The sequence below is a fragment of the Lathamus discolor genome, chromosome 1, assembly GCF_037157495.1.
Source record: "Lathamus discolor isolate bLatDis1 chromosome 1, bLatDis1.hap1, whole genome shotgun sequence".
NCBI lineage: Eukaryota > Metazoa > Chordata > Aves > Psittaciformes > Psittacidae > Lathamus > Lathamus discolor.
The window spans coordinates 136,200,853-136,210,495 of record NC_088884.1 but is presented as its reverse complement, the minus strand read 5'-3'; positions in this window follow the sequence as shown (position 1 = coordinate 136,210,495).

Below are 9,643 nucleotides of genomic sequence, written 5' to 3'. Positions count from 1 at the left end.
TGCTCCAATGCTGAGATGCATTTCAGGGCAGCATCTCCCAGTTTACAGTCTATCTTTATGATTTGTTTTCCCTTCTTTTTCCATTCACTCCTATTTTTGTTGCTTGGTTGTTTTTTTCCTGACTTTGAAAGGAAATGTTGCAGTGGCACAATATTAGAATGTTATTTTCCAAAACAACGTGCAGTTCTTTTTGGCCATTTCAGTGGGTTTTGACTGGGGGGTGAATGTGGGTGGTTCAGTAAAGTTGCCTGACAAGAGCAGGGGCTGTTACTGACAAAGGGTAACTTGGATTTATAACTGTAGCATTGCTGTCTGTTCTTTGCCTTTACCCTTATCAATTGTATGTGCTACAAGTTGTGCTTTGCCACTCTCAGCACTTTGACAGGCCATCAATTTTGAAAGCTTTGCTAAGCAGCATACTAAGATGCTATAAAATTCTCTTACTAATAAAATCTCTTATCATATTCAGTAGCAAAGCTTTACTTAATATGACTGGGGACAGAGCTAATCCTTGTGTTGATGGAAAGCCAGTTATCAGACCAATACATAAATTAATGAAGCCTGTATTTTGTATATATTATTGTATTTATATTTACCCAGTTAAAAGAATTGTTTTAAACCAATCCAAATGGAGGAACTGTATTTGGTTCTGGTTTCTGTTAACAAAAGCATAATACATTTGTTTAGAAGACATTATCATAAGTGGGAAGTTATCAGCGCTGAAAGTTATCACCCTAATCTATGCCGATTCAAATGCACAAATCAGTGTCCTTGGCCTAAGGAAGGAATTACGTTGTTATGCATTTTAATTATTACCTTCTTGTTAAATATTTAATAGGCTATGAAATAAATAAGTTATAGTCTTTTTGAAAGTGAGATATCTGTAAACATTCTGTGCCTATCGAGTGGTGCTGAGTGTTTTAAGAAGAGTAAAAGAAGATGGATCTTGAATTAAACTTTATTTTCAGTTGAAAGAGTTCTGATTAGCCCAGAAATTGCATTTTTGTGGTTTAATACTGCAGACTGGAAAACATGTTCAAAGAGATTTTGAAGTTGATGAGAAACTTTCAGATGGAAAAATTCTGGTCTTCTGTTTACCAGAGCAAAACCCCCACCATTTAATCCTTCTCTCTCTGTTTGGACTTGTATTGTTCCATAATATTTCATGTGAGACCTGAATTTTGTTTTCAGCAGATTCCTGTTAATGTGCAAAAGCAGTAGCCACTAAAATTGCAAACTTACTTGCACGGTGAGTTACACAGTCTGAATCCTAGCAGGCTACAGTCTTCAGTACTTCCAACCCAGAATGAGCTGCATGTCATTTCAGACTGTGCCTTTTGACTGACAGCATCAGTGTAGGTTTGCATTTTTGATATATGGGTAAGGTAAACTGATATGGGCATAACTGTAATCCTCCCAGTCATATACTAGGAGAAACATGTAACTTTTAACAGCAGAGTGTATTTGCACTAAGCCCAAACTCAAGTTTATACAAAACCAATTTTTCTGTTGGAATCTGTGCAGTTTTTGACAGAGCAAGTTTCCCAAGCTTGAATCGCAGTTTATAGGAGGTTTACATAACTTATGATGGTCACCTTTACATAAGGAACTCGCTGAAATGCAAATGAGCATTCTTGTAAACTGGAGAAAAAACATACATCTTTCTCTATTGTATCTGTTTTTGTTTGGTTTAATTGCTTGATGAAATTAATGTCACACTATTGCAGGAACAAAGCACATCCTCATTAAACGAATAGCTTGGAGGATGTTTTGGATGCTGTAATTAGCTTCTTTGAAATATTTATGTTCTTCCTAATGTTGCTTGAATAAATGTTAATTATGGTTAGTGGAAAGGAAATCAAACGGCTGAGTATGTGAAAACATCATCTTCTCCATCTTCAGCGCAGGCAAGGTCAGGAGGTACGTCATTGGATCCACTCACTGGCTGCACACACGCACATACAGCCTGTGAAGAGCTCAAAGCATACTGTTTTTTTGTATGGCTTTAATTTGTTAAGAGTGATGAGAAATCATTCCACCTGCATCTGAACTTAAGCACTAAGAGAGCTTTTATCTGTACTGCACTTTCTTCACCAGGACATTCCAGACTTTCAAGTAAGTGAGAGTGCTTGCAATGGGCAGTGAGTGCAAGAATGCTGATGCCTCTCACAGCTTCAGTTGGGTCCATGAATATCTTCCCTCGTGTGCTGTGAACAAGTTGTGTGCATGGATTTCCTTCTTACTTGTTTATGTTCTAGGGAATTAAATTGTGTGGAGGGAAGTCTCAATAATTAATTAATGCCTGCTCAGATGCTGCACTTCTTCAGGGTATTCTCTCCATCTATCACTGACTAATAATGTACAGGAGGTTGTATCAGAACAGAAAAAAGACCCATGAGTAAAAGTCACCGGAGACTCAATTCAAGATCAGCATCTCTGAATGGGCTTTTATTACAGTGGTGACTTAACGCAGAAAGATATTCACTCAGTAGAGACCTTCAGGGATATCTCCCTACAAATAGCAAGCAAACAGAAAACAAAACCCAACATCCCATAAAGCCATGATAGACCCTGTATTATCTCAGAATATTCTTTTTTTATATTATCCAGGATAATGCCTCAGCTCTTCCTTTATGAATAAATAAAATATAAATGACCTTAGGAGACTCTAATGAGCTAGTGAGGGGAACTTGTCTGAACTACTGGAAGTGAGCACAGAAACACCAGCCCCTGGGCAGAGACTCCACTGGGGAATGGTGCTGGGACTGTCTGCAGCAAATGTTCAGGGCTGTCTTCAGAAGTCCCAAAGCGTTTTGTATAAACAGCCCTTGTGTAAAAGAGAGATGGCTGAGCTCTTTAATGACTAAAGGAATTTGCTCAACAGACACCAGTGACCAAATTCAGCAAAAACCTCATAATCATTCCAAAATGGTGGGCTGAATTTGGCTTACTCTGTATAGTGAGACTGAAGTCTCCTGGTCACAGACACACAGCATGGGCACAAACTGTAATTCCTCATCCTTTTAGTTTGCAACAAACCTTTAGAGGTAGAATAGCAGATCTCTGAGTTTCATATCTTCACTGTTTGTAGTCTCAGCAGAAAGATCCATGTTCTTACACGAAAAGTAGTGCATGTGGAGAAAAATGCTACAATAGGTGTTATACTAGCTACCACCGCATAGAAAAGAGCTACCAGAATCACATGGACACCAGCTCACTCCTCAGTGAAGTTAAAAAAAAGGTGAAATAGGATGTTATGAATGACTAGGAGAGAAATACCATCACTACTCTTAGAATTGTAAAGATGTGGGGGAAAAAACTAAACCCTTAAGCTAAAACCCACTACTCAGCCTTTGCACAAGCCCCTAGTGCTTGCACACTGGAATACTGCAGTTACGATCCCATCGTTCCTTCCAGATGAAAATTCAGAGAACTGTAGTGAGTTCAGTGCAAGGTAAGTCTGACAAGACAGGGACGCTTCAGCTCGGAAAGCTGGAACTTGGGGAGGGATAAAATACAGGTCTGTAAATAGAAATGTAGGTATGAACAATGTGGAAAAAGTTGAAGGGTGACTTTTAACTAATTCTTCTGATAAGACCTGGAAGCCATGACTCCATATCTCTGTTGTTGTGTCCTGAGACGTTTCTGGATCAGTCCCATGGAAATGAAAAGCTCAGAGTTCCATTAGACACCCTTTGCTTAGTCCATGGTATTTAATCTCCGCCTTTGGCGTAAGCAGATTTCATAAGAAATATACCCCACAGAAATGTGTAATTTTTATGGACTTGCATTTGATTTAGAAGTGGAACAAGTCTTTCCTACCACATACAGACCTGGTATTTAAGGCATTTGACTTCAAAACTGTTTTAATTTATGGCAAGATTCTTAGGTTGAGTATCATTCTTTCATTATATACATGTCTGTCAAGTACAGCATAGTAGCAACCCCATCCTTAGTTATTGTTTTCTTTGCTGTACTGCGCTATTCCATGTTAGTATTTTCTTACATTCTATATTGCACATTGCACAGATCGGGAAGATGTAACAAATTTTAAACTGATTCATTCTTCTTTCATTCTGGAGAGCAAGCCCCCAGCCAACTTGAGACACCCCATGCTTTTTGACACTGAGAAGCTGTAGCCGTATTTCTGGCTCTACTCAATAGCATTGAACCACTGTGACTGTCTGGACGGGCAGAGCTGCTAGATTATCTCCTTACGTAAGTTCTTACACTTTGGAAGACAAAAGTGACACCTTCCCTGTATAATTAGGTGATACTTCAGCATCCGCATTAATCTACATGCAGATATATACATAACTGCTCACCGTGTGTGAGTAGTGAGAATGTCTCCACAGAGCAAACATCAAACAAAAGATACATGAACCGCATGTTAAAAATCCTCTTGTTAAAAATCCACCTGCCTGTAGTATGTGGTGGATCACACAGGTTCCTCCTGGAAAAACAGAAGGTCACTTTCCTTATGGAAAATGCTACTTAGCAGGAAGAAACACGTAAAAATGCTGAATAATACAGGCTATTACTACTACTATGAGTGATAGTTCTTCCCATGCCAGCAAATAAAACCAAACTGTCTCAGTTTCCTTTTCCATCACATTAAATAAAATGCATGTTGTGCATACCTTTCTGTCAGAGAACAGCCACATGCTTGCCGGAGTCACACTATAGAAAAGGAGCAGTGTCAATAACGTACCATCCAGTCTGCATTTATGCCTTTCGGTTGCTGCGCAGATGTGTGGCAGTGACACAATTTGCATCAGGGACCATATGGTCAGGCAAGTAAGAGCGATGTCATGCATCAGGTACCAGCTTTTTCAATCAGCTCTATTAGTTTGCCAGGCTGAGTCCAATTTAATGAGATGCTGTCTGCCCCCAGCTTTAGTTCTCTGATGTGTAACCAGCTCATGGAGATCACACCTGTCCATGCTCCAGCAATGGATGTTGCACATTCCCCATGCTTAAGTCACCCTCCTTTCTATTTAGGTAAATGGAAGAAGCTACAGCTGGTTAGTTCATTGAAAACTGAACCCAGGGTGGGCAGAAGCAGTAAGAGGGGCTCTTGGCAAGTCAATCAAGGCTGCAGGCAGCAGTCTTCCAGCTGGTAGAGGACTGGATTTGAGGTTACATAGAGTACCATGCTATCAAGCCCAGCTGTCTGGCAAAGCAAAGGAATGAAACAGAATAATCAGATAAACATATTTTAATAGGTTAAAAATTAACAAAATGTCAGCCAGGAGAAAAGCGTGCTTCTCTGGTTTGTTGGTTTGGTTTGGGTTTGGTTGGTTTTTTCAGTTTTGGGGTTCTTTTAAATACACTTAGAAACTTAGGACAAAAATGTTTTATCTGTCAGGAAGAGCATGACGGTGTCATATCCTTCAGAGAAAAATCAATCCAATCTGCTTGAACAAGATTTTCCTTCCTAAATTCTTTGACTTGTGATTTCATATTGCTGTCTTCTCAGACCAAAGAACTCAAATACACACATAATCTATGTAAAAAAAAACCAAAACCAGTTATACTGGTGTCATGAGATCTGTTAGAAGTTATTATTTGTGTCTGTTGGTGAATATCAGAAATAAAGACTGCAGAAAGCAAGGGTGTCAGAAGGATGCCAATCAAACTATGTAGGTGAGAGCTCTAAGACTAAAAAACTAATTCAAGCAGTGCATGCTTAAAAATGCAGCTGAAAGGGAAGCAGGCTACAGTATTATAAAACAGGCTTTAATCAATATTAGGTTGAATTGTGTCTCTTCTTGAGAAGGCGCAATGAAATTCACAGCAAGGAGTATTTAACAAATACTACTAGGTAGCAGGTTAAAAGGGCTGTGTGGGGGTTAAAAGGGCTACAGCACACTTCTCTCTCCAGAAGACAGCTTACCACTTCTTCGCGCACTGACACAAAGGGGAGATGTAAAGGTTAGTTTCAGACTTGCCCTGGACTCAGCATGGTTTTGCAGGAGAATGTGCTGTAATCTTTCCTAGGTGAAAAGTAAATGCAAAGCACTGCTAAGGCAAAATGGAAACCCTATACAATTTTTCTGCAATAAGAAAATCGTGACAGAAAACAACCAACTTTTTCAATCAGGCCCAAATCTACTTTCAAATTACTGTGCTATGTGCTTACATTCTGGAGATACCAGCATTAAAAGGACGTTCCTTTGAGATGGAAGTTCTCAGTGTTGCTCTTCTGAGTAACAAATAGCCAAAGAAAGGACTAAAAATTTTAGTCAGGAAAGTTCAAACTAACACATGTGATATGAAGTTTATTTATACTGCTAAGGAAACAAAAATCTCTTTACAACAATATTTGACATTTAAGGTTAAAACAAAGCAAAGTTTGTCTGAGTTTGAATCACTACGTAAATTAACGGGATGCTTGAAAGCAGAGGTTCAACTAATAACAACACTTGGTGACATATAATCATGTTCCTTTTGTCCTTTCTGGACAATCTTGTAATAACACAGAGAACATGGGCAGCCATCAGCCCCATCGGGAGTGCCCACGAGTCGATGCTTCTGAGCTTTGCTTTTGCTGGGCTTGTTTTCACTGGTGGCAGATTTTTAGTGACGGATCAGCTGAACCTCATTACTTCTAGGAGTCATGCTTCAGGAAGTGAACACCTCGAAATGTCGTGACCTTTCCATGACAAGAAGAAATGTCACCAAAGAAAAGGCAATAGGAGCAAAAGAAAGAGACTGAGGATCACAATTAATGAAAGTGTGTTTATTGCACTATAATAGAGTAATATTCTTTTTAATAGAAATGCAATTTCCACTTAAATAGCTGGATCAGTCAGTGCCTGCTGAAAGATCGTCTATTGCTCTGTTACTCTGGTTTGACACAGGTGAAGAGCAAATGATGGAGCTGCACTAAATTTAAACTGATAGATGATGAGGCCCAGTCAGTCGTTAGCATATTCTGTTCTGGAAACTTTTGTTTTAAACCTACCACTTCAGTGGATGTCAGGATCGGAGAGCTAACATTTCACTAGACAGACATGACCTGACATCAATCCCTTGTGATGAATGCTACGAATCTAGCGACTTTTGAAAATGTTTAAATGAGAAAAGATTTTCTGGTGCTCTGTTGGCATGAACCACACAGTTATGCTGACGTGAGGCATGGTGGATTTATTTGTATTTACACTAGCTAAAGTTTTGCTACCGACAAACTTAATGCCTGGTGGCTTAGGGCTGAGCTCTGTATACAATAATCTAGAAGTTTTGTCTCTGTTCATATACAATATTCTATGCTGCATATAGAGGTTTTCTCCATTTTCCTCCCAGGTAGCCACAGGAATTCTTGAGCTGATGCAGGAAGGCAAAGGGGCCCCAGCACTGACTTTGCTTAGTAACCAGCGCCAGCTCTGGTGTCTCGGGCTGGAATTTGCAGCAGGTGATTCAAAGCTGACCAAGGTGCCAGGCAGATAGCCAAGGGCAAGGACAGCTGCAGAGTGAACTGCTCTCTGCTATGAAACCAGCGTTTAGTGCAGACTGATGTAACATGGTAACAACCCAAACTTGTGAAGGTGAAATTGAAAGTATTATTCTTCACTGACAAAAATATCAGTGAAATCCCACAGAATCTGCATGGAAACATTCCCTAGGTCTAACTGCCTGGGTAACTATCTGCCGTCATTAAATTCTTATTCATTTGTAAATCTAATCTTTTAATTGAAAGATTACAAATGCAATTAAGACTCAAATAATAGTAATGCCCTGGCTGAAGCAGCTCAAGACATATTTACAGGGCTGTCTACCCACAGGTTTGTGTCCAGGTCCAAAGGAAGATGCACAGCAGAAAGTCAGCTGGTTGCCTGTCTCTTGTGTGCTCCTCCAGTGCACTGCTGTAGTGCAGGGCCATATGCCTCAAACATCCCCAAACTTCCAGCCTCTCACTCATCACATGTTGGCACTTCTTCTCCACCCTACAAAGCAGCAGCAGGCCCTTGTTGGAAGTTGCAGGTTTATATATTCTCTCTCTGCAATGGAGATGTTTTTTGTCAAACTCCACCTTCAGCAGTAGAAAGTTGGGATAAGCCTACAAAGAGCAGCCAAGCATGGGGAAAGGCTTTGGGTAATGATGATGGTGTGTATTTGGTGGAAGACTAAGAGCAGCCCCCTATAAATGAATCATGGTTATACATTTGGCAGGTTTATAAGCTTTATTAAAATATATTACTTAAGTAGCATTGCTGGTTTAAGCCAAACACACTCCAAGAAAGAGTAAGGACACATTGCCATGCCCTGCTTCCTCTTCCGGACTATGTTTTTTCTGAAACTTTGTGTGTGTTTTCCAGTCCAACAGACAAACACGTTGGCACAGGATAGATCTTTTACAGCAACAGGTACTTAAAAGGGTTAATTACTCCTAGTCTCCCCCAAGAAGGAAGGTAAACAGAGCACATATTACTTGCTTTTCTCATATATGGAACACAAAGCTAGAAATTATTCATCAAAGGCCAACAGCCATGTCAGGTTTGAATTCCTTGTCTCTTGTTTCAAAGCATGAAAGCATGTACCCTTCCCCTAGATGACAAAAAGAGAAGACACAAACCATGACATACACTCTACAGTATTTAGCTATAGCTAATAGGCAGGCAAGAAGCCAGACAAGGGGTAAAAAGCTCCTTGCTCCCACAGTTACAAGGCTCTGTACACAGACAGACAGGAAACTCCTACATGGGAAAGTGCAGTGGCCACTTCTTTTTTGCTGCTTCCAAGAGGGTTTGAAGGGCAGGCAGCACTTACTAGAGGCTCCGGGTTTCATCAAGTGATTAATATGCCCTGGCTGCCTCTGCAGGATGTCTTATCACAGTCATTTGCAATTTTCCCCTTTCGAAGGGCATGATTTCATAACTGTCAGTCTTAATCTTATGGTCTGTTTGGGGACTGAAGTGCTACTTTTTCTGTGTTTCTGAAGTGTGATTCAGAAGTGTCAGTTGGGATATTATCTTCCACAAGAACTGACACGCTCCAGACATTTTGAATTGATTCTTATCACATCACACCGTTCCCAGTCAATGTTCTGAAAATCGTAAATGCTTTCCTACTTTAGACAGACTTAGAACCTTTCCCAGCTGAAGGACACTTGGAAAGTCTCAATGCTCAAATGGGTTTAGTTCCATAAACTGTGCCTGACTCAAACTCTTACTCTTTTTTCCTTCTGTTAAAATTGATAACTGTATTGATAACTGTAAAAAATTGATAACTGTAAAATTGATAACTGTATTGATAACTGTCATAAAGCAACAGCAATATATATGTTATACCTGTGCAACGAGTACCTAAAACTAGGAATAATAATTTATTAAACATTCATTCTTTGAGAATAAAGGTTCCTTACTTAGATATTTTCATTATTATTATTTCCATGTTTTCCCCTAATTAAGCATCCCCTTCTGCAGTCCTAATCGTATAAGCCTTTTCTTTGGGATTCCTACAGTCTTTTGTAGCTGCAAACCATTTCCCAAACATTGTAGGCAGTAGCTTTTAGAGATTTGTGCAGCCTCTTTATCTGTTTCAATTTACAGGTGCTGATTCGTCCTGAATTATAATACACCCTATTATGGCATTGCATTAAGATTTGTCTGAAGACAAACTTTGTTTAGAAAAAGAACAGTCT